The sequence below is a fragment of the Humulus lupulus genome, chromosome 3 (genome assembly GCF_963169125.1).
Source record: "Humulus lupulus chromosome 3, drHumLupu1.1, whole genome shotgun sequence".
Classification (NCBI taxonomy): Eukaryota; Viridiplantae; Streptophyta; class Magnoliopsida; order Rosales; family Cannabaceae; genus Humulus; species Humulus lupulus.
In genome coordinates this window covers 139,326,293-139,352,512 of record NC_084795.1, presented here as the reverse complement: position 1 = coordinate 139,352,512, position 26,220 = coordinate 139,326,293, and positions in this window count along the sequence as shown.

Genomic DNA, 26,220 nt, shown 5'->3' with positions numbered 1-26,220 from the left:
AGTTAACCCATAATTAAAAATTGTTTTATTTTGAATTAATTGTATGAGCCCAAATTCAAATCTGGGCCTAATAACTTATCAGGCATCAAACCCAAGTTAATTATTCTTAAAATTTGTTTAAGATAATTAAAAGTTATTTTAATTCAAAATTAAATGGATAAGTGGCTTAATGGTTCAAGACTACTTGTGAAGGCCCTAAGTAATAGATAGAGATCTATTTAGGTCTTATTTAGTTTCTTACATTTTTGTGTATATTTTTGCAAGTGTTGTATTTTTTCTAGAAATACCCAAGACACCTGGCTCACATTTATTTATTTATTTAGCTAGTATTTATTTATTTAAATGATTAAATTGTTTAATACTTTATCATGCATTTTTTGACATGCCATACATATAACCCACACGGTATTTAAAATTGTGCATGCATCTCATATGAGTAGAAACATGCCTTAGGATTGTCCTATGTGATTATATGTCGGTCCATATAATAATAAATCTAGTTTTTAAATAGTTCAAGAGCGGAAATAGATTTTAAAAGTTGTTTAATTTCTAGTATTTAATAAAATTGTTTTATTAAATTATAAATGATATTCTTAGTAATTATGGCAAAATAAAATTGAACTAATTAGGGAATAGTTCTATAATTTTAATTTTGCTTAATTTGATTAGTAATTATTAGAATATCATTTGGTAAATATAGATCACTTTATTTTTACAACCAATTAAAAAGCATAGGATGTTTTGAGAAAACACATGTTCTAAAATAGTGAGTGGGAGAGGGAGTTATGACAATAAGTCCCATGGTCTCCATTAATAGTTAGCACCAAGGTAACATGGAGAAGGCCTCGCGACACCATTGCTTGTGTCCCCCTAAGGAAGGCTTCCGACTGTGTTATTCTCAAGGCAAACTTCTTTTTCAAGAGTAGGATTTAATGATGTATTTCAAGTTTGACTGACCCTAAGGCACACTCTTGAGTTAAGTCATTGATCTAAAATAATGGGTTACACTCACAAGGTACATTAGGCTTTCGAGTGGACTAGTGTATTCTTGACCAAACAAGCGGTTGTTTATAAGTCAAAAGAGAAATATTGATTTAAGTTTTAACTTATAAATTTGAGAACTTGTCTCAAAATTAATTTGGAATTACTCTGACCTATCCTAAGGCTGGTCCATTAATGTTCAAATTAATTAATCGTAGAATTAGTAATTATTTTTATGTGTTTTTTGTTGCATTCATGCATCACGTTTACTATTCCGAAAATAACTGATATTTATTATATGCATAAATTCATTTTATTTATTTATTTATTTTCAGCAATAATGTCTAGCTCAAATCCCGTATCTTCTTTACTTAATGAAAAGTTGACTAGTGAAAACTACATAAAATGGAAATCAAACTTGAACATTGCATTAATATGTGAGAAGCCTAAAAAGTCATTCAAAAGAGAACAAGAACACTAAAACCTCCAAAAGGAAGACCCCAAAAGGGACTTGCTTTCATTGTGGAGAAAATGGTCACTGGATGAGAAACTGTTCAAAGTATCTCGCTGACCTCAAAGAGAAAAATACAGGTAAATTTGATTTACTTGTGTTAGAAGCTTGCTTAGTGGAAGATAATTCCTCATCCTGGATAATAGATTCAGGAGCCACTAACCATGTCTGCTTTTCTCTTCCGATTCTTAGTTCAACGAGGAAGCTTGCTGATGGAGAGGTGACTATGAGGGGAGGAAGTGGTTAGATTGTCTCTGCAGCAGCAGTTGGAACAGCCCGTTTGGAATTTGAGAATAATAAATTTCTTGTTTTAGAAAATGTTTATTATATTCCTAGATTTTCTAGAAACTTAATTTCTGTTTCTATGTTGCATGAACAAAATTTTAAAATATCTTTTAATAATAATTGGATTGTTATTTCAAGATATGGTTTTAAGATATGTTCTGCAAAATCTATTGATGGGCTTTATAAACTGCAAGCTAAAGAGAGATCTGTTAATAATTCTGAATTATTTAAAACAACCAATCCAAGATCTATTAAACGACAAAAGACTGATTCCGATAGTGATTCATATCTGTGGCACTTGAGATTGGGCCATATTAGTCTAAACAGAAAAAATAGGCTTGTAAAGGATGGTCCTTTAAGAGAACTATCTATTGGATCTCTTCCTGTTTGTGAATCCTGTCTAGAAGGAAAAATGACCAAGAGACCTTTCTCTGCCAAAGGTTTAAGAGCCACAGAACCACTTTAACTAGTACATACGGATGTTTGCGGTCCACTTAATGTACAAGCAAGAGGAGGTTATGAATACTTCATCACTTTTATTGACGATTATTCAAGATATGGTTACCTATATTTAATGTAAAGAAAATCATAAACTTTTGGAAAGTTCAAAGAATTTCAAGCAGAAGCTGAAAAGCAATTAGGTAAGTCACTAAAATCTCTTCGATCTGATCGAGGAGGAGAGTACTTGGATTTTTAATTCAAGGACCATCTGTGTGAGCATGGCATTCAATCCCAACTCACAGCACCTAGAACGCCACAACAAAATGGTGTTTCAGAAAGACGGAACAGAATGTTATTAGATATGGTTAGATCAATGATGAGTTTCTCATAATTACCACTGTCATTCTGGGGCTATGCAATTCAATGTGCTCTATACATATTAAATGTTGTTCCATCTAAGTCTATCCAAAAGACACCCATAGAATTATGGAATGGTTGTAAACCTAGTTTACACCATTTTTGAATTTGGGGGTGTCCTGCACACGTGCTTTAAGGAAAGACCGGGAAGTTGGAATCACGTTCTGAAGTGTGCATGTTTGTGGGATATTCCAAAGAGACTAGAGGTGGAATTTTCTATAGTCCAAAAGAAAATAAAACATTTGTATCGGCAAATGCTACTTTTCTTGAACATGACTATGTGAATAACCACAAACCTCGCAGTAAGGTTGTTCTGGAGGAGATGGTCTCAAATAAAGTTGCAAAGTCACCAGCAACAACCAATGAAAAATGGCAAGAGGAAACTGCTAGTTCTAGTCAGAATAGTAGTGAACCTCGTCGTAGTGGGAGGGTTAGCAAGCAACCCACACGCTATGAACACAAAGTTCAAATGCTTGTGTCTGACACAAACAAAGACGATCCATTGACATTTAGAGATGCAATGAATGATTCTGACAAGGACAAATGGCAAGATGCCATGAACCAAGAAATGGAATCGATGTATTCAAATTCTTTCTGGGTTCTTGAAGATCCACCTGAGAATATCAAACCCATTGGTTGCAAGTGGATATTCAAGAAGAAAAGACAAGCGGATGGGAAAGTAGAGACTTTCAAAGCAAGGCTTGTAGCCAAAGGTTACACACAGAAAGAAGGGGTGGACTATGAAGAAACTTTTTCTCCTGTAGCCATGCTAAAATCCATTCGTATACTCTTGTCCATAGCTACGTGCATGGCTTATGAGATTTGGCAAATGGATGTCAAAACATCTTTTCTGAATGGCTACCTTGAAGAAACCATTTACATGTCTCAACCAGAAGGGTTCGAGTTAAAAGGTCAAGAGCAAAAGGTTTGCAAGCTTCTTAGATCCATTTATGGACTCAGACAAGCTTCTAGATCTTGGAATCTTAGATTTGATGACACAATTAAAACATTTGGTTTTGAACAAAACGTTGACGAACCTTGTGTCTATAAACAAATCAAAGATGGTGTAGTAGTATTCCTCGTTCTTTATGTTGATGATATATTACTGATTGGAAATGACGTAACATCATTATCAAAAGTAAAGAACTAGTTAGCTGAACAATTCCAAATGAAAGATTTGGGAGAAGCCAAGTATGTTCTGGGCATTAAGATTCTTAGAGATAGACAAAACAAAACGTTGGCATTGTCTCAAGCAACTTATATTGATAAGGTGCTAGAACGCTTTAATATGCAAAACTCCAAAAATGGTGATATGCCAACCCGTTCTGGAGTATTTCTTTCCAAAGAGTAGTGTCCCAAAACACCTCAGGAAGAGGAAGACATGAGACAATATCCATATGCCTTAGTAGTAGGCAGTCTAATGTACGCCATGTTGTGTACAAGACCTGACATTTGTTATGCAGTAGGGATAGTCAGCCGTTATCAATCCAATCCTAGATTGAGTCATTGGACTGCAGTAAAGAATCTTCTCAAGTATCTTAGAAATACTAGAGATTATTGCTTCTATATTCAAGTGGAGACCTGAACCCCACTGGTTACACTGATTCTGATTTTCAATCAGACAGAGATAGTCGGAAATCGACTTCTGGATCAGTGTTTACTCTTGGAGGAGGAGGGGTAGTCTGGCGAAGTATCAAACAAACCAGCATTGCAGACTCCACCATGGAAGCCGAGTATATAGCGACTTGTGAAGCAGCTAAGGAGGCTGTGTGGCTCAAAAAGTTCTATTCCGATCTGGAAGTTGTGCCAGATGTGGATAAGCCACTAGTCCTATACTGTGACAACAGTGGGGCAATAGCTAACTCAGAGGAACCACAGAGTCACAAGAGGGGAAAGCACATCGAGAGGAAGTATCACTTTCTAAGAGAGATAGTTCATCGAGGAGATGTTGCAGTTATGAAGATAGCTTCAGAGCATAATCTTGCAGATCCTTTCAAAAAGAATTTATCTATAAAATCTTTTAAGGAGCATGTAAGAAACATGGGAATGAGAGAGATGCATCATTTGCTTTAGGGCAAGTGGGAGATTGTTGGAAATGTGCCCTGAAAGCATATGTAGTAGACATTGTTTTTATGAAATAAATAAATGAATTGAATTTGTTATGCATATATTTTATGGACTATATTATTCTGTGATAATATTAAGTAAATATCAGGAAAATTTCTAAGTTCATATATGTGATCTCAAACACGTATTGGTACGGGAGGATTGTGTTTGAGATAAATGAACTTGAATAGTTCGCAGTAAAATAAAGTTATGGAATCTTTAGATTAATTACTGCAAGTACGGTCCACTAGTATTATGAATACATGTGATCTAGATCCGGATCACTAGTATGGTAGGACACTTTAGTGGAGGTGCTTTATATATTAGAGAATATATAGAACTAAACCAGATATGTTTATTAATACTTAGTTAAATACCGTTTCGAAATATTAATTAAATATATCAACTGATGATCATATACAAATAGATATTAATTCTGAAGTTACTATGAACTCCTGTTTATGTTATATGAGTTCTTTGATTCACCTGTTAGGGTCTGTCAGAATGATCAGGCTAGAAACTTTTGTTTTGGGAACTCATTAATGTAGATGGCTGGGGACATAGTATACAGATATGGAATCTATGCCTTATCGCAAGAGATTGAATGATGGTTCTCTTAAGGGTTGACTTTTGGGACTGAAAGGTTATTGAGCTTAAATTCATAATTTAGTTATGAATTAACCTTCACTAGTAGAGTCAATGGTACTTAAGGAAACAAGAGATAATTAAAAAGGTAAAACGGTAATTTTATTCCCGATTAGTTATGAACCATTATTAGAGGGTCAAGTTGTATGAAATGATTATATCAATGGACGATTTATGATTATAAAGTACTCAGTAAATGAAATGTCTTTAATTAAAAGAGTGCAGTCTCGTATTTATAGTGGAATAATAATGAGATTAATAAATTAAGATTATTTAATTAAAGAGTTTAATTAATAATCTCAAATTTATTGGAGCTTGGAATTATAGGTCCATAGGTCCCCATAGCGGCTCTGTCAACACTGTTCAAGGTAAGAGTTGATATGAAGGGAAAATAGTTTAAAGACATATTTAAGAAGAAATTTGTTCTTCAGGCCAAATATGCAATTATATGATAATAGTGATTAATTAATTAATTACAAATTAGTTGCAGTTAACAAAATTAATTAATATTTAATTATTGTATAATTTTTGAAATTATATTAAATAATTAAAGTAATTTCGAAATTTAATCAAGTAATTAATTAATTATAATTTTCAAAATTATAATAAATTAAATATTTATTTTTCAAAAATTTTGGATTTAATTAATTGGTAGAATTAATTAAATATCTTTATTTGAGTGGGAGATAATAATCTAATAAGTTCAAATTGGATTTGAATTTAAAAGATTAATATTTATTCAAATAATTAATTATATTTGATAATTAATTTAAATTTGAATTCAAATTTGAATTAGTTACCAGGTTGTTAGATCTTATCTGACAAAACAGTTTAAATAAATAATTAAATAAAAATTGAAAAAAAAACATCCCTAAAATTAGGGAGGCTACACGTGCACACACAGTCCATGCACTGTGTGTGGTGTGTAGGGAAATTTTCAGGGATGAGATTTTCATTTTTATTTATTTAATTAATTAATTAATGGATAATTCAAAATTTGATTTTTTGATTTTTTCATTAATAGAATAATTAATTAATTAAAAAGTAAATTGTAAAATGGTTACAGATTTATTTTTTAAAATTTGAATATTTTCTTTTAAGTATGACTAATCAGAAAAATATCAAGAGAAGTGAGACAACTCTGAACATTCGCTCTGTGAAAAAAATAGAACGATAGTTTTCTCTCCCTGAAAATAAAGAACCAATTCTCAAGCCTATTCTTTTGATCTCATGTGTTGAGTACATCAAGTAGTATCACAAATAAACTATCCTTCATTCTCTAAGTGCCCACACATTTCTTGAGGTGTAGAGAGCGCTTTGGAAGATCTTGGTGTGAGTACGTGGGAGCGGCTTGGATAGGAAGATCGTTCTAAATACGAAAAGATAGCAAGGGTACTTGATAGGCTTCAAAAGGTATGAATTCTATCTTTATCTTGTTTATGATTAATGTATGTATATTAATGGATCCGCATATTTAAAGGTAGTTTAAATATGTTACAAAATTTTTGTTGTACACTGGGCCAACCACACCACCATTCCGCTGCGTATTAGGAAACTCGTTCCTAACAGTTAGGTTTAAAAGATTATGGTTATAACGAATAATTTTCATTAAAATAAATGTTTAATACATGGGATACCAAATCAGGGTTTAAATGACATAATTACAGAATTTTCGAATGTTATAAATAATCGAAGCCACTCTAATGGAAAAATGCACATTTTTGGTTTCCGTCCCTGTACAAACCCTCGACCGTGGCGGCCGAGCAGCTAACAATGTACACCTCGCTCCCAGAGCTTTCCAACCCATGGTCAATTCATCTTACCCTTGCCTTTACTTGCACCACGTAGCACCCGTGAGCCGAGGCCCAGCAAGAAAACATAATATCATAGCATGAATAATATAAATAACCAATTATTCTACAAAGCATAACCAAGTATTCAGCAATTCATAACATTCACCTGTTCAGTGAAAACAATCGACCAATTAACAACTTGTCATCCAGATAATCAACATATCATATTCATCAGATTAACAACAATAATCACGTTCATAATCAACAGTTTATTGTAACCACTAAACAATATTCAGGGTCGGCACCCTTAGGCCGCACCCTCTATTTAACCCACTTTCTTCGGCTTACTTAGGCCGCTCCCAGTGTTATATCCACTGACTCTGCCCAGCTCAACCGAGCTCAATGATTAATAAGTTGTCCTCAGCTACCAGTGGCTGAGTCGCGCCCTGTGAGCAAGTGTTGATTCCGACACTCTTACGCCAGTTATCACATGTCCTCCATCGCATAATACCACCTGATGAAATTTATTCAATTATAGGGAGCTCTTAGTCCCAACATATTCACATGGTTTATCACAGTCATATAACAGTGCATACGAATATAGGGAACACTTAGTCCCAACCTATCCACATAAACAGGTGCAATTTGCTTACCTTTAATTCCAAGTGCTTTGATTAAGAAAGATGACCCCCGAGCACGATCCTGCCACAAGCCCAAGCGTACACCTAGTCACAACCATGATAAAGGATTCCATCAATAAAGGATTCTAGCCTTCGGGACATCCAATTCAACCAAGCACGATAGTGGAATAGATCCCGAGCACCCTAGGTTAAGTCCCTGTACCTTAAACCTCCAAAAGACTGAAAATACCCTTAAGAGTCGCGACCCAAGCTTTCTATGCTGTGGCTTGCTCCTGACCAGAGGCCTAGCCTCACCAAAAACCAAACACGGGCCGCGGCCCAACATTCCCCATGCTGCGGCCCGCCCTTCTTCCTCAGCCCCTATCTGCCTCGAAGGGCCGCGGTACACCAAGAACTAAGTCGCGGCTCGACCCCTTCGAGCCTAGAAAATCCACAATTTTTAACACTCAAACCTCACTCAAATCCATCCAAAATCATTCTAATGATACAATTCAATTATCCCAAACATTCTAACATGTTTTCAACAACATAACCCAGCAAAAACCTAACTTAGAAACTCAACAATATAAAATTTTAATCTTGAAACCCATAAGCTCAAAAAACTCCTTAGAATAGGTAGTAATTCCCAAAAATTCAGATGCTAAACCATTATTAAAGGCTTACCTTTACTGAAGAGCAAGTCCACCAACTAGTTGCTGAGTTAATTCCCAAGCCTTAGCCCCAATTTAATCTTCAAAATCAAGAACCCAAAACACTTAGAACTCAGCCCAAATCTACAGAATTAAGTTAGCTAAACCACAATTCAATACTAACCTAAACTCCTGGTCTGAACCTTCAGATTGCTACAGAAATTCTCCCCACAACTCCAACTCAAATTCTTGAATTTCCAGCCCAAAAATCCTTTGGTTCCAATGGCTAGATTGAGAGACTCCTTGAGAACGAGGAGAGAGAGAGAAAGTCGGTTTCAGGCAGGCTTCTAAACGTTTCTTACCTTTGTCTTATCTAACTTAAGCCTCTTGAGTTAATCCTAAGGCTCGAGGTACCAAAAACGTCCCCGAGGGAAATATGGTAAATTTCCCCAGTATTCCCACCTACGCTTCCTAACCTCAAATATATCTCTAATTATTTATTTCCATAACGCGATAACCCAAATAACTGTCTAATAGCCAAAATACCCCTTGACTCGCCCCGAGTCAAGTATCGGGCCCCGTTGTGACTTTCCCGCTACTTGCTCCCTAAGATTGCCTCGTGCCGAATGCTGCAAATATAAATATATGCACATAATAATGTGGTCTCAATAGTTTATCACATTTATGCCCTAATGGGCCAAAATTACAATTATGCCCTTACAAGCTAAACAGGGCCCACATGCTTATCTAATACTCATAAACATGCATTTCACATATCCATATAATCATAGGATCATGCATATCACATAATAATACATTTTCACCATTAATTCACATATCTTCCAATTATGCCCTCCCGGCACACTAATCAAGGCCCTTAAGCCTTATTAGTAATTTGGAGTTGTTACATGCCTCGTTTGCTTTAGGGCAAGTGGGAGATTGTTGGGAAGTGTTCCCCAAATGCATATGCAGTATACATTGTTTTAAGAAATATATAAATAAATTGAATTTGTTATGCATATATTTTATGAACTATATTATTCTGTGATAATATTATGTAAATATCAGAAAAATTCCTAAGTTCATATATGTGATCTCAAACACGTATTGGCACGGGATGATTGTGTTTGAGATAAATGAACTTGAATAGTTAGCAATAAAATAAAGTTAAGAAATGTTTAGATTAATTACTGCAAGTACAGTCGACTAGTATTATGAATACATGTGATCTAGATCCGGATCGCTAGTGTAGTAGGACACTTTAGTGGATGTACTTTATATATTAGAGAATATATAGAACTGGACCAGATATGTCTATTAATACTTGTTAAATACCATTTCGAAGTATTAATTAAATATATCAACTGATGATCATATACTAATAGATCTTAATCCTGAAGTTACTATGAACTCCTGTTTATGTTATATGAGTTCTTTGATTCACTCGTTAAGGTCTGTCAAAATGATCAGGATAGAAACGTTTGTTTTGGGAACTCATTAATGTAAATGGCTGTAGACGTAGTATACAGATATGAAATCTATAACTTCTCGTAAGAGATTGAATAATGGTTCTCTTAAGGGTTGACTTTTGGGACTGAAAGGTTATTGAGCTCAAATTCATAATTTAGTTATAAATTAACCTTCACTAGTAAAGTCAATGGTACTTAAGAAAACAAGAGATAATTAAAAGGGTAAAACGGTAATTTTATTCCCGATTAATTATGAACCATTATTAGAGGATTAATTTGTATGTAATGATTATATCAATGGACGCTTTATTTTATAAAGTACTCAGTAAATGAAATGTCTATAATTACAAGAGTGCAGTCTCATATTTATAGTAGAGTAATCATGAGATTAATAAATTAAGATTATTTAATTAAAGAGTTTAATTAATAATCTCAAATTTATTGGAGCTTGGAATTATAGGCCGATATGTCCTCACAACGGCCCTATCAACACTATTCAAGGCAAGAGTTGATATAAAGGGAAAAATGGTTGAAAGACATACTTAAGAATAAATTTGTTCTTCCGGGCCAAATATGCAATTATGTGATAATAGTGATTAATTAATTAATTAATATTTAATTATTATGTAATTTTCGAAATTATATTAAATAATTAAATTTATTTTTCGAAATTATATTAAATAATTAATTAATTAAAAGTTTTGAAATTATAATACATTAAATATTTAATTTCGAAATTTAAATTGGTTTTAATTAATTGGTAGAATTAATTAAATATCTTTATTTGGGTGAGGGATAATAATTTGATAAATTCAAATTAGATTTGAATTTAAAAGATTAATATTTATTCAAATAATTAATTATATTTGATAATTAGCTAAAAAGATAATTAATTCAAATTTGAATTAATTATGAGGTTGTTGGATTTTTATCTAATAAGGTAGTTTGAATAAATAATTAAATAATTATGGAAAAATCAAATATCCCTAAAATATAGGGTAGTACACGACACACACAGACATGTACAACACAGTTTTTCAGGGAAATATTTTTCAATATTATTTAATTAATTAATTAATTAATGGAAAATTCAAAAGTTAGCTTTTGGATATTTTCATTGATGAGATAATTTATTAATTAAAAGATAAATTGTAAATTGGTTAGAGATTTATTTTTTAAATTCAAATATTTTCTATTTAAGTTAGAATTATCATAAAATAAGGAGACAGACTGTTCTTCGCTTTAAAAGAAAATAATGATACTTTTCTATCTCTCCCTGAAAAATATAAAGAATCACTCTCAGGCCTATTCTCTTGATCTCATGTGTTGAGTACATCAAGTTGAATCAGAAATTTACCATCATTTATTCTCTAAGTTCCCACACACTTCTTGAGGTGTAGAGAATGGTGTGGAAGATCTTGGTGTGAGTACCTGGGAGCAACTAGGATAGGATGTTCGTTCAAATTACGAAAAGATAGCAAAGACACTTGATAGGCATCAAGAGGTATGTTTTCTATATTTTTTTCTTGCTCATGATTAATGTATGTATATTAATGGATCTGCATATTTAAAGGTAGTTTAAATATGTTACAAAATTTTTGTTGTGCACTGGGCCAACCCACCACCATTCCATTGCGTATTAGGAAACTCATTCCTAACATTAACCATGTCTAAAGTAAAGGCTGCATTGAATTCCAAAGAAATTTAGAAGAGAACTGGAGATAAAGGCGACAACAACGGTGAGGGACTATTTATAAGAGGAAGAAGTATCCAAAAAGAACACAGAGGAGGCAAGAATTTCAACCACTCAAAGAACCATCATTCCATATCAAAATCAAGAGGAGCCATTGGAAAGAAGTGTTACTACTTCAAGAAAGAAGGCCATTTTCGAGATGAATGCTATGCATTAAAAGCCAAATTAAATCTCGAAAACAACAGTGGCAAGGATAAAGGTGAGGCCAAGATTGTAACTGATGGTTATGAATCTGCTAATGTGTTGGTTGTTTCTGATTCTATTTCAGGTGGAGACTGGATACTCGACTCTGGATGTTCTTTCCACATGAGCCCAAACCGAGAGCTATTCAACAATTTAGATGAAAACTATGGTGGATCAGTATTACTTTACAATAACAAGTCATGTGAGGTTAAAGGAATAGGCTCAATTACAATGAAGTTCCATGATGGTGCAGTAAGAACAATACAAAATATTAGATATGTTCCAAAGCTGAAAAGAAATTTATTATCCATTGGAATGTTTGACAAACATGGATTTACAATCAAGATAGATGATGGTGTACTCAAAATCATAAAAGGGATCAATGATCTTGAGGAAAGGAAAGTTAAACAATAGTTTATACTTTCTTGATGGTGAATTTGTGGTTGGAAGTGTTACACCTGTTGTGAGCATAAAAGAAGCTAACTCAATTAAGCTTTGGAACATGAGATTGGGTCATGTAAGTGAACAGGGCTTGGTAGAGATTGGTAAACATGGTGTGTTTAGAAAGGTCTCAAAGTTAAGCTAGATTTTTGTGATGACTGCGTCTATGGTAAGAGCTGCAAAGTCAAATTCAGTGCTAGTATTCATACATCAAAAGGAAGGTTAGATTACATTCACTCAGACCTATGGGGTGCATCTAGAGTTCAAACTTTAGGTGGTGCCAATTATTTTATGAGTATCATTGATGACTACTCAAGGAAGGTATGGATCTTTTTACTCAAAAGTAAAGACTAAGCTTTTAATACTTTTGTTACTTGGAAGAAATTAATTGAAAACCAAACAGGTAATAAAATTAAGAAAGTAAGAACAAATAATGGCCCTGAATTTTGTTCTAATGAATTTAAGAAGCTTTGCAGCGAAAAAGGCATAGCTAGACACTTAACTATTGCAGGTACCCCACAGCAAAATGGATTGGCAAAAATAATGAATCACACCATTCTAGAGAGAGTGAGATGTATGTTACAAGGAGCTGGTTTGACAAGACAATTATGGAGAGAAGTAGCTAAAACAACATTTTATATAATAAATAGGTGTCCATCTATAGCTATAAATTTCAAGACTCCTCAAGAGACGTGGAAAGGGCAAACTCCCAAGTATGAACATTTGAGAGTGTTCGACTGTACAACCTATGCTCATATCAAACAGGAGAAGCTTCAACCAAGGGCACTCAACTGCATGTTTTTGGGCTACCCAGATGGAGTAAAAGGGTACAAGCTTTGGTGCTTAGAACCAGGTCACAAGAAGTGTTTGATCAGCAGGGATGTAACATTTAAAGAATCTGAGATGGCTATGAAGAAAGTTACTACCTCTGAATCAAGTGAAAATGGTTCAGAATCAGATGAGAAATTGTAGATTGAGGTTGATAATAACCAGGAACCTATTCAACTAGAAGCAGTCAGTGATCACGCATCAACGTCATAATTGAGAGATAACTTGAGTTCATATCAGCTTGTTGGGGATAGAGAACGAAGAAAGACAAGACCTCCTGACAGATTTGGCTATGCAGACTTCATTGCCTTCACACTTTCAGTAGTTGATGACCTCGATAGTTCAGATTCTTCAAGCTATCATGAAGCCATTAACAGCAAAGAAAGTACTGCTTGGTTACAAGCTATACAAAAAGAAATGATGTCTCTTGAAAAGAACAAAACTTGGGTGTTGGTGAATAAACCAGAAAAGAAAAAATTTGTTGGCTGTAAATGGATATTAAAGAAGATGGGGGGTATACCTGGTGTTGAAAGTGTAAGATTTAAGGCAAGACTTGTTGCCAAGGGCTTCACACAACAAGAGGGGATAGACTTCAATGAGATTTTTTCACCAGTTGTTAAGAAAACTTCAATTAGAGTGATAATGGCTAAAGCTGCATAATTAAATTTAGAGGTGGACCAGATGGATGTACGTACTGCATTTCTGCATGGAAATTTGGATGAAGAAATTTATATGCAGCTGCTTGAAGGTTATGAAAGCAAAGATAGCAACAAGGTTTTCTTACTCAAGAAGTCACTATATGGTTTGAGGCAGGCTGACAATGGAATAGAAGATTCGATGAATTTATGCAAAAGATTGGATATTACAAGAGCAAGTATGATCCGTGTGTGTACATGAATGCACTGACATTTCTTCTACTACTTATGTAGATGATTTTTTGATTGTAGGCAAAGAGAGATTAGCTTGATGCAGGAGAATGAATATGGAAGGCGGAAGGATTCTTGGCAGCCTGGCTTGTGTGTTAAGGATGAATGGACTGCGTGTCGATCGAGGATGACGTTATTTATTTTTAGTCTTTTAAATCATGTTTTGATGTATTTCCTCATTTAGTATTTTTAACAATTAAAGTTTATGTTTTTTTATGTTTTATAAACAATGGGATCTCATACCATATTTACATCTTATTATGTAATTTGCACAATATTTATTTTGGGTTTTCAATAAAGTTATGATTATTTTCTTATGTACGTTTTCCCAAAAATAGTAGCTATGTCTAGTAGTTTAATGATCAAAGGTCTTAGAAATAGTTGGGTCATTACAGTTGGTAACAGAGCAACAGTCCATTTGCATGAAGTTCTCCTTGATACACACGCTCAAGCTACAAATCTAACCGCCAATGTAAGTGTTAATGTTATAGTTGTTATGATTATGTGTTTAGTTAACATTTTAGCCCTTATGTTTTTAGTTAAGAATATTTGTAAATTAGTTTATTTTCTTTGCATTTATGATTGTTTTTAGTGAAAACATTTTTCCAAATAAATATTATTGCTATTTTTTAATGACATGTATGGGTTTGATTTTTTTCTACAATCATAATAAATAATGACCAAGTTCGGTGAGGGTGGATACAAATCAATGGACTGGGTTCAATATTGAGAGTTAGGGGGCCATAGTAGTGGAAACAATTTTACTGATCCCAGCCCTCCCTCAATATGGTTAACTTTGGAACAATGACGAGTTTCGAGCCTTAGAATTAAGTCATATAGGATGATTAGAAACAGACTTAGTAAATTATAAAGATGGCTTATTTTTCTAAGTTTAGAAACACACCCTAATTATAAAGAAGGCTTATATAATTCTTTTCATAAGAAGTCATAATTAATAGGTCCGAGTTATGTTTGCTTAGATTAAGTTTTGCCTTAAGGCCTATTAGGGTAAGTTCTAACATGTTCTCGACTGTTAGAAATTTTTCTGAAGATGTCGCTCAGAAGGTCTGCAAACACGAATGTTAATGCCTCCAACGTCGCTCCTGAGACTAATGAAGCCCCTCCAGTTCACAGAAGAGAAGCGCGTGCTACCATTACTGCTGCTAATCAAAGTGCGCCGCCGTCGCTGCCGGTTGACATCACCGCAAAAATTGTCTGGCTACGACAGCAAGTGGAAGAGCTACTACAACAACAACGACAACAGACTCAGCTGCAGCCTCAGCCAAGCAACAATAATAGGAAAAAGAGAAGGCATCCTGATGATAAGCAGGACAATGGTGACAAAATAATGCGAGCAAGTGATAGGTCGGGTTATGTCGAATACCCGCAATGCTCTAAGTGACAAAAGAAACATCCTGGTGAATGTCGTGCAAATACCAAGGAATGCTACATTTGTGGCTAGGAAAGTCATCGGAAGAAGGAATGTCCATAGCTTAAGTCAAAGGAGAAAAGGGACAGTAAGATGGTTCCTGCCAAAGACTTTGCCTTAACCCAGGGAGAAGCCCTTGCTAGTAATAAAGTGGTCGTAGGTCAAATTCCTATCCTCGATAGTATATGTTCTAGTATTGTTTGATTTGAGAACAACATACTCGTATATCTCGTTAGGAATGATAGAGAAATTAGACAAACCTTGTAGAACTAGGTTTGTGACATAGTTGCCTTCGGGTGAAGTAGTCCTATCATCACGGATAGTACGGGGCATACCGATCAAGATTGAGGGCGTACCGATCAAAATTGAGGATGTAGAACTAGAAGGAGACCCGATAGAGTTGGAGAAAAAAATACTTTGACGAAATACTGGGCATGGATTGGCTAGCAAGGCATGGCGCAACCATCGACTGCAGACATAAGCAAGTGATGTTCGAGACTCCTGAAGGTCAGAAACTATGCTATATGGGAAAAAAATTTAGGACTACGTACGCCGCTTATTACATCTCTCAAAGCTAAGAGGATCATAGAAAAAGGATGTCATGCATTCTTAGCCAATGTCACGGATGTGGTAAAGGAAACACCACTAAAGGTTGGAGACGTTCGCATTATAAACGAATTCCCAGAGGTATTTGCTGACGACTACTAGGATTGCTGCCGACATGGGAGATATACTTCACAATCGAACTAGTATTGGGCACCGAGCCTATTTCAAAGGCACCATATCGAATGGCACCAACCGAACTCAAGGAGTTAAAGACACAGCTAAAAGAACTCTTAGACTTGGGTTTCATTAGACCAAGCCATTCGCCATAGGGAGCACCAGTTCTATTTGTGAGGAAGAAGGACAGAAGTATGTGGATGTGCATAGATTGCGACGAGCTGTATAAGGTGACAATTAAGGATAAGTACCAGCTACCCTGAATTGATGACTTGTTTGATCAACTTCGAGGGGCAACCGTGTTTTCAAAGATTGATCTACGGTCCGGGTATCACCTGCTCAAGGTACGGGAAAAGGATATTCCCAAGACGGATTTTAGAACTCGTTATGGACATTACGAGTTTCTAATTATGTCTTTTGGTCTTACCAAAGCTCCAGCCGCGTTTATGGATTAATGAATAGGGTCTTTTGGAAAAATTCTTCGTAGTATTCATCGACGATATCTTGGTGTACTCAAAGGACGAAGCTGATCACGAGGAACATTTAGGGATGACCTTGTTACTTTATGCCAAGTTTACAAAATGCGAATTTTGGCTTTCGCAAGTAACGTTCCTCGGGCACATAGTATCCAAGGAAGGAGTTGTTGTAGACCCATTTAAAGTAGAGGCTGTGAAGGATTGGCCAAGACCAAAGAATGCATCAGAGGTAAGAAGTTTTCTAGGACTAGCAGGTTATTATTGGAGTTTCTTTCTAAAATAGCCACTTCATTTACCAACCTGACACGGAAACAACAAAGGTTCAACTGGACGGATAAGTGTGAAGAGAGCTTCCAGTTGCTTAAGGATAAGCTATGCCAGCACCAGTACTTTGTGTACCGACACCCAACGATAAGTTTGTAGTCTACTGCGATGCGTCGAAGCAAAGGTTGGGTGGTGTGCTGATGCAGAATGACAAGGTAATAGCCTACGCCTTAAGGCAGCTGAAGGAATACGAGCAACGCTATCCAACACACGACATGGAGTTGGAAGCGGTGGTCCTTGCGTTGAAAATCTAGCACCATTATCTTTATGGAGAACGGTGTGAGATTTATACGGACCACAAAAGCTTAAAGTATTTCTTCACGGAAAAGGAGCTCAACATGAGGCAACGCAGGTGGTTAGAACTAGTAAAGGATTATGACTGCGAAATTCTATACCACCCAGAAAAGGCAAACGTAGTTACTGATGCGCTAAGTAGGAAAAGTTATGGAAGTCTAGCAGCATTAGCTAGAATAGAAAAGTTGTTACAACAGGAGCTGATCAATGCCGAAATAGAAGTAGTCATTGGTAAACTGGCTAACTTGTCCATCCATCCAAGTCTATTAGAAGATATATGGATCGGTCAAGGGCATGATGACACATTAGTAGCATATATGGATGCAGTTAAAGAAGGCAAGGCCACAGATTTCTCGATCTCAGGATAAGGATTTTTGAGATATAAGGATCGGGTATGTGTGCCGAATGATCATGGAATTAAGATGAAGATTTTAGAAGAAGCGCACAATACCCCATACTTAGTTCACCCAGGGTCGACCAAGATGACTCACGACCTCAAGGCGTTGTATTGGTGGCCAAGAATGAAGAAAGATGTAGCGGAGTATGTGTTTAAATGCTTAGTATGTCAGCAAGTGAAAGAAGAACACCAGCAGTCTGCAGGCTTATTGCAACCACTTAATATTCTAGAATGGAAATTGGACAACATTGCCATGGATTTTGTGATAGGACTACCACGAACAAGTAAGCAGCATGATTCGGCTTGGGTAGTAATAGATAGACTAACTAAGTTAGCCCATTCCCTGCCTATTAAGACTTCATACACAGCGGATCAATACGCAGACATTTATGTCCAAGAAATAGTACGATTGCATGGAATCCCTAAGACAATAGTATCCGATAGAGGATCGGTGTTTACATCAAGATTTTGGGGAAGCTTACAGCAAGCCATGGGTACTAAGTTAAGTCTTAGTACAGCATTTCATCCACAGACCGATGGACAGTCCGAGCATACCATGCAGATTTTAGAAGATATGTTGCGCACTTGTGTACTTGATCATGGAGTAAGTATTTGCCACTAATAGAATTTTCCTACAACAATAGCTACCAGTCAACGATCAGGATGGCACCTTATGAGTTACTATATGGAAGGAGGTGTCGATCGCCGTTACATTGGGATGAAGTAGGAGAAAGGCAGCTTCTTGGACCCGAAGCTGTTAGAGAAGCTCAGGATGCAGTAGCATTGATTAGAAAATGTATGCTCACTGCTCAGAGCCGTCATAAAAGTTATGCGGATGCCAAGCGGCATGATGTGGAATTCAAATTCGGAGATCAAGTCTTCTTAAAGATATCTTCTATGAAAGGTGTGAAGCGGTTTGGGAAGAAAGGCAAGCTTAGTCCCCGGTTTATAGGTCCTTTTGTGATATTGGACAAGGTGGGAACAGTTGCATATAGATTAACCCTACTGCCAGCTTTAGCAGATAGTCATAATGTATTTCACATCTCGATGTTGCGTAGATATGTGTCAGACCCATCTCATGTCCTCAAGTATGATACGATAGCACTTCAGAAAGACTTGAGTTATGAGGAACAACCGGTTAGCATCCTAGATAGAAGGATGAAAGAATTACGGTCTAAGAGTTTTCTGATAGTCAAGGTCCTATGTAGTAATAGTTCTGAATGGGAGGCAACGTGGGAGTTGGAAGAAGACATGTTAGCCCGGTATCCTGAATTGTTTGATAAGTAAATTTCGGGGATGATATTCTGTTTAGTGGGGGAGAATTGTGGAGTCCCAGAATATTTACTTAACTAGCTAGATAGTAGTAGTAGTAGTAGTAGTAGTAGTAGTAGTAGTAGTAGCAGCAACAGCAGTAGTAGTAGTAGTAGTAGTAGTAGTAGTAGTAGTAGTAGTAGTAGTAGTAGTAGTAGCAGCAGTAGTAGTAGTAGTTTGTAGTATGTTAGATTCCGTGGATTTTGGTTCAAGTCGGGACTTAGTTGGAAACTCGTAGCAACAATTATGAATTTTATAAGTTTAACATATAGTTTAAGAATATTAATTATAACATAAGGTTTAATTATTTTAGTAGTTATGATTATTAGTATAGTATAGGTTTATGATATTAGTAGTCTTGTTTGTGGAAAAGGGGGTGATTTCATAAGAATAAATTAATTATGATATTATTAAAAAGTGTTATGGATTGAGCCTACATAAAGCCCAAAAGCCCAATAAGATTTTGGGCTTAGTAAATTCGAAATCAGCCTAGGGAATTAGAGTTTGTTATTTTATGGTTAGTTAAGATATTTGTGGATTAGATTGTTATTTAGATAATTAAATAGATTTTCCACAACTTTAGGGTACTGTAACTTCCGACCTATTTTTGACCCAGTTATATTATGAATTTTGAAAAATAGTACTTCTAGAAAGTTGTAGATAATTGAATTATCTTTCTAACGGTATAAATATAATCTAAATAGAAATCCGACAGCTCTAGTTATGTTTATTTTACTACAAGTGAGTTTAGAGTTACGAGATTTAGGAAGTTAGAAGTTAGGATTCTATTTTATTTAAATTTAAATTTAGATTATAGTTAGGATGAAATTAAGTATTTTTTTTTAAATAAAATAAAGTTCTAGAAACTGTAGAATCTTCCAGAACCACTAAGAGCATGACACTTGTCATAATCATGTTTATTTAAGGATTTAAGTATTTTTTTAATAGGATAGTTTCACTTCTCAAACTCTATAAATAGGACCTAGTGCTCAGCCATTTTCTTCATTCTTCAAGTACTTGATCAGAACCTCCAAGGTGCTAGTGTTAGTATAGAGAGACACACTTGGGTTTGGGATAAAAGCTTTATCATTCTAACATTTCTAAACACTTGGGAAGTGAGATATAGTGTGATTTCGTTGTTTAGGTTTAGATCAATCTATAAGATCAACCAAGGTATTCCTATTCCTTAAGTTCAGTTCTTTATAATTCTTTACTTTTCTTTAGTTTCTTTTATTCATATCCTAACTCTTGTTTATGATTCTTGATTAGGTATTTAAGTTCTTGAAACTTAACGTCCTTTTTGGTAAGTTTCTTCTTGATGGTTTAGTTTTCATATTCATCTCTATTCTTAGAGATTCTCACCTTTTTCTACTGTTTGTTTATAGGATTTTGCTAATCCCGTTCTTGTTCTTAAATATCCTGGCTTTTGGTAAGGAAAATAGGATAGATTTTAGGTGTTTATATGTTATGATAAGTATATGATTAGTATGTTTTTTAGTCGCTTGGGCACATGACTTGCTTAGACAAGCAAGCCACGAGAATTTATGATTGGGCATATGACTTGTTAAGATAACAAGCCCCAAGAATGGATGATTGGGCATATAACTTGCTTAGATAAGGAAGCCCCAAGAAGTTATATTGGGCATATGACTTATTTAGCTAACAAGCCCCAATAGTATATATTGGTCATTAATGTTGTAGTCATATGTGATATATGTTTATAGTCATATGTTTTATAATATATGAATATGATGTAGTCTTATGTTTATGATATATGTTGTATGTTGACAATAGATTTTCCTTACTGGGCATTAGGCTCACTCCTTTATTTTTAGCTTGATGCAGGAGAATGAATATGGAAGGTGGAAGGATTCTTAGTAGCCCGGCTTGTGTGTTAAGGATGAATGGATTGAATGGACTGCCTGAATGAAGCGAACACAAGAATAGCATGAGATTCATCCAGAATCTCTCAGTTAATCTCGATATCCATCGGATTCCAAATCCGACCTCTATACCACAATAAATTCATATCTGTCACTATACAACTCTTAGCTAATACAGCTAAAGCTTTCCATACAATCTTTCCTATCTGTGACTCACTTAACCATCTTTCCTTCTTATCTTTCTTGAGATGATAATCCCAACAATGAACTGGCCACCTGGCCCACCAAAAACTCTATTCCAGTCCTGGTTAGATTCTTTAATCACATGTTGCATAGGCAATCACTTTTCTCCATTACTAGGATGTCATAACAATCCACTATCTGATCCTGGTCTATAAAAGACCCAGCACACTTTCCCAAGGCACCTGAAACATTTTTACCACCCATGGACACTCCTGTCCCCAAGGTACTCTCCAACCTTGGCACATCTCCACAGAGAAAATACCACAGTACCATCATCCAAAACGATCACAAATCCCATTCAAACAAACCTTTGAATGCACTATTCATCTGATTCATAAACACTTAGTATTAACCAATTCTCAAAATATATTCAGCACTCTCAGTGCTCTAATCTAATACTAACACAATCCTTTATATAATTTTCTCTCTCTGATCTCTAACTGGTCTTAACCAGATCCAAGATCCACCTTAAAGGATTCCATCTTACTCAGGAACTAACCCTTTAATTCTTATAACTCCACTGAGCCACTCAAAACAACACTTACATCCGATTCTATTTCTGGCACCAAACCAATCACCATTCTAGTATCTTTTCATAAAAAGGAGCCCTGGCAGACCACCTGGGAACACCTTCAGAATCCACAGACTAATCCAGCCTGTCCTGATCTCACTGGTACAACCCAGGTGATATCCATCACGCCAGCTAAGGGTTCCATGCATCCCTCTGCACAAAACTCTAGCTCTCGCTACAAGTTTCATAAGCACATAGAACCATACACCAAACTAACCAACACAAGGCTCTCCACTCTCAAGCCCAAGAATTACTACACTTTCCTTGCCATTCAAGACTGTTCTTTAATTACTTTATCAATCCAAACCCTGGATCAAACCAAAGCCCTTCATAACCAGCTTTATCAGAATCCCTGATGAGTCCTTTCCATAACCCAACTCATCTCTTGAATTGCCAATACCATCTTACATTTCCCATCACAACATAACCAAGTGATCTATATATATATATATACCATCTTTATACCTTTCTCTATATATATATCAACAAAAGAATAGCATGGCACCAAAGCCAAACAATGTAATTCAGAACTCAGAACTAGAAAGCTAACCTGTCACCTCCGAGGAACTAGTCTCGGTCTCAGACTCTGATTGCCCCAGAATAAACACTCGAGTTGGAATCAAGCTGTCTATCCTCTTTTGCTCAAGCTCTCTTAGCCTTGGACAATCCTTCTTGAGATGCCCAACCATTCTACACAAGAAACATGCCTTTGCTCGGCATTCCCCCAAATGATGCCTCTTGCACCGAGCGCATTTTGGACGAGTCTTCTAGCTTTCACTTTTACTTGTTCCAATAAGTGGAGATACCACTATCTGGGCTTCGTGCTCCCTAGCACTCTGCTGCCCAACCACTATACTCTCAACAGCAAGAGCCTTCTCTACCACCTGAGCATAGGTAGAGACTTCCTGCACTGGGGCAACTCTAATGCCCTGAGCTATTCCAGGATTCAACCCCTGAATAAACCTCTCCTTCCGAGCTACATCTGTGGGTACCATATCAAGAGAAAACTTGGTCAACCCTTCAAATTCAGTAACATACTCGGTCACTGACGCATTACCCTGAACAAGGTTCAGAAACTCATTCATCTTAGCAGTCTTAGCTACATCACAATAATACTTCTCATTGAACAGCTGCCTGAATTCTTTCCAATCCATCACAGCTATATCTCGTGTCTGGGACACTACCTCCCACCACGTCCGGGCATCCTCCCGCAGTACACATGTAGCACAGATCACCCTATCGTGACCCACCAGCCCCATACTATCAAGAATGGAACTGATCATGCCCATCCATTGCTCAGCTCTGAATGGATCTAGGCCTCCCTCGAAGACTGGAGGATAAAACTTCAGGAATCTTCCGCAGAGGAATTCCCATCTATTCTCAACCCTAGGCTGAGCTGAAACTGATGCCATCCCCGGCATAGCAAAGGAAGAGGTACTACCCAACAGACTCCGCTGTTGCTTCAAATACCTGATCTCTTCCTCCTGCCTCTGCAATCTTAATTGCAAATCTATAAGCGTCTGCTGAACATTCAAAGATGCAGACGAAGAACTAATACCCTGGCTGTAACTTCCAGCCCCTGTATAACTATCACCAGGCCTCATAATCTGCCTCGAGTATAAACCTGCTGATTCAATCTGCAGTCAACAACTTGACCCATTAGTCACCATAACCATATCAAGGGCTTCCCCCACGGGATAAATCTTACCACACTACAATCATAAACCACTTGCAGTGCTACAAACATGCCCATGGCATACATACACCACTTATAATCCCTGCTCTTCCAATACTCAAACCATGCCTCCAACCCCAGCATGCAAATAACACAGTTATATATATATTCACAGAGCAGGTAACCATATGATCACAATCATATATATATATATATTCACGGAGCATATAATCATATAATCAAGAGCCAGGCTCTATCAGAATCTCATGCTCCCTAATACAATGTGCAGGTAAAGCATTGACATTTTATTTAAACAGCTATGCACATAGCTACAGAAATAGTTACCATTCATTGAGTGAAGCTATCTTCAGTGATGAGTGTACATGCCCAGCTTGTCTTCAGGAACCATAAACCTTGGCTCGCTCTGATACCAAGTTGTAACGCCCCAACTCCAGGGACCGTTACGGTGTGCCTTGTAAACAGTGCTAAACTCGCTAACCGAGTCATTTGGCCAAAAACCGTGTAACTAAGTATGATTAGCGGTTTAGGGATTAAAAACTTTGGATAAGATGTAACGTTTCACTTGAACGTTTAATATATACATTGGGATCCCAAAAACATAGTTTTAGAGTCTATTTCAGAAAAATATTTACAACAGGCCGTTTGAAGCGGCAAAACAGGGTTTAACCCTAGTTCCACTTTAAACCTCAGCCGTGGTGGACGAGCAGCTGCATATGTACACATCATCACCTAAGTTCTCCAACTCAAGGATGGTCCAGCTTTCTCTTGCCCACATAGCACCCGTGAGCCGAAGCCCAGCAAGAAAACACAATAAAGCATGATATAATATCAACAATAATCATAATAGCCATTCAGGATCAACGGTCCAAAACAGATAGGTGACAATAGCCAAAAGTCACAGAAATGGGTACAACTCCCTCTAGCCATGTGACGATAGGGTCACCAGGGCTTAATTGATAGGTAGTTCTTTCATAAGTTTGTTCAGGATAGGTGCATGGTGTTTGGTCACCAACATAACCATCCTTCCGACTCTAGAGTCGTAACTAAGGACAGCGTCCCCCAGCCATGTGACAAACAGTCACCGGGGTCATATACCTTGGCTATGATCACCTGGTCTTAGACCAGGCAAGCGCTTATAAGTTCTTCGACCCTAGGGTCGGTCTAGCATTAATGCCATAGAGCCATTCAATGCATGTTCTTCGACTTTAGAGTCGGTCCCTGACTAGTCAGTGCCATACACAAGCAAGTCATGCCACCAAACATATATCACATGTTCAATATCCATAAACAAGGTATTCAGCATGCTTACTAAACAGATACCAGTACAATTAGGACCATGTACAACCACAGAGGCTCAAGCTCTGAACAATATCATACCCAGTACACAAAGCATGTCCTAATCACATGTTTCTCATGCATCATATGCAATATATCCAACAATCCAACATGCACCAACACTAGCCATGCATGTCACGTTCAATAGTCAACCAACATGCATCAGGAATAGCCATGCATGTCATACTCAATAGTCAACCGACACGCATCAAGGATAGCCATGCATGTCATACATAATAATCAACCGACATGCATCAAGGATAGCCATGCATGTCATACATATATACAGGGTGCAGTTTTCTCACCTCAAAGTCGAGCTAGAATTATTAAAAGAATGACCCTTGAGAACGATCAACTTTTAGTCCTTTAGCGGTCACCTAGTCATAACCAAATATAAGATTCCATCAATAAAAATGATCAACATAAATTCCCAAACCAATATCTAGCCTCCGGGACATCAATCCCCACTTAACCGGGTACTAGGTTCAACCCCGAGGCCTAAGGCTTGAATCCCCAAGCTAAAAACACAATTTTGGCCAAAAATGCCCTGATGGGCCGCGGCTCACCACAGCCATGCCGCGACTCATCTCCCTGACAGAGGCATTTTTGCCTCAGAAGCCACCTTAGGCCGCGGCACACTAAAGCTAGGCCGCGGCTCATTACCTAGATCAGCCAACAATACAACACGCACCAGCTCGACCTCCCCTGCATATTCCCTTAGAACCAAGCCTTCAAACTAGTTCCAAACCTTCTCCAAACACTCAATTCAACCCCTAAACAACATCTATATCAAACCCTCATCAAAACCCAAATCAAACATCAATCTAACTCCCATTAATTCCAATTAACCACCAAGAATTCACAAGCTGAAATCTTAAACTAAACCAGAGTATAAACCAGAAACTTATGGCTGAACTTACCTCAAATCCGATTTTGAACCTCCTTCCATGGCTGAACCAAGTTCCTAAGCTCCCACCTTTGATTTCCTAGCTTAACTCCTCAATTTGGGCTCTCAAAATTCAAAGAAAAGCAAAGGAGAAAAACATGTACGGGAGAGAAGAAGAAGATGAGGATGGGCTCTGTTTTGTCCTGTTTTCCACAGCCTTCTAAAACTCAAAGGCTGATATAAATCCTTAAGGTCAAAAGACCATAATGCCCCTAAGCCAAATAAATCATTCTAAACACTCCCAAGGGTAAAATCGTCCTTTCCAACCTATACCGTTAATCATAATTAACGCTCTCCAATTTCCACTATTCTCAATATTCTCAAACACCAATAAATCATATCCCATTACCTCTTTTATTCCCGGTAATGTTCTAGTCATCAAAATGACCCTGAGACTCACCCCGAACCCCGAACTTAAACCCGTTATGACTAGACCGAACACTTACATTTCATGATCGTCTCATGCCGAATAGCTCGCACCAATCCACCTTATAATGTGGCTATATTAATTAATCACAACCATGCACCCAAAATACACAATTACGC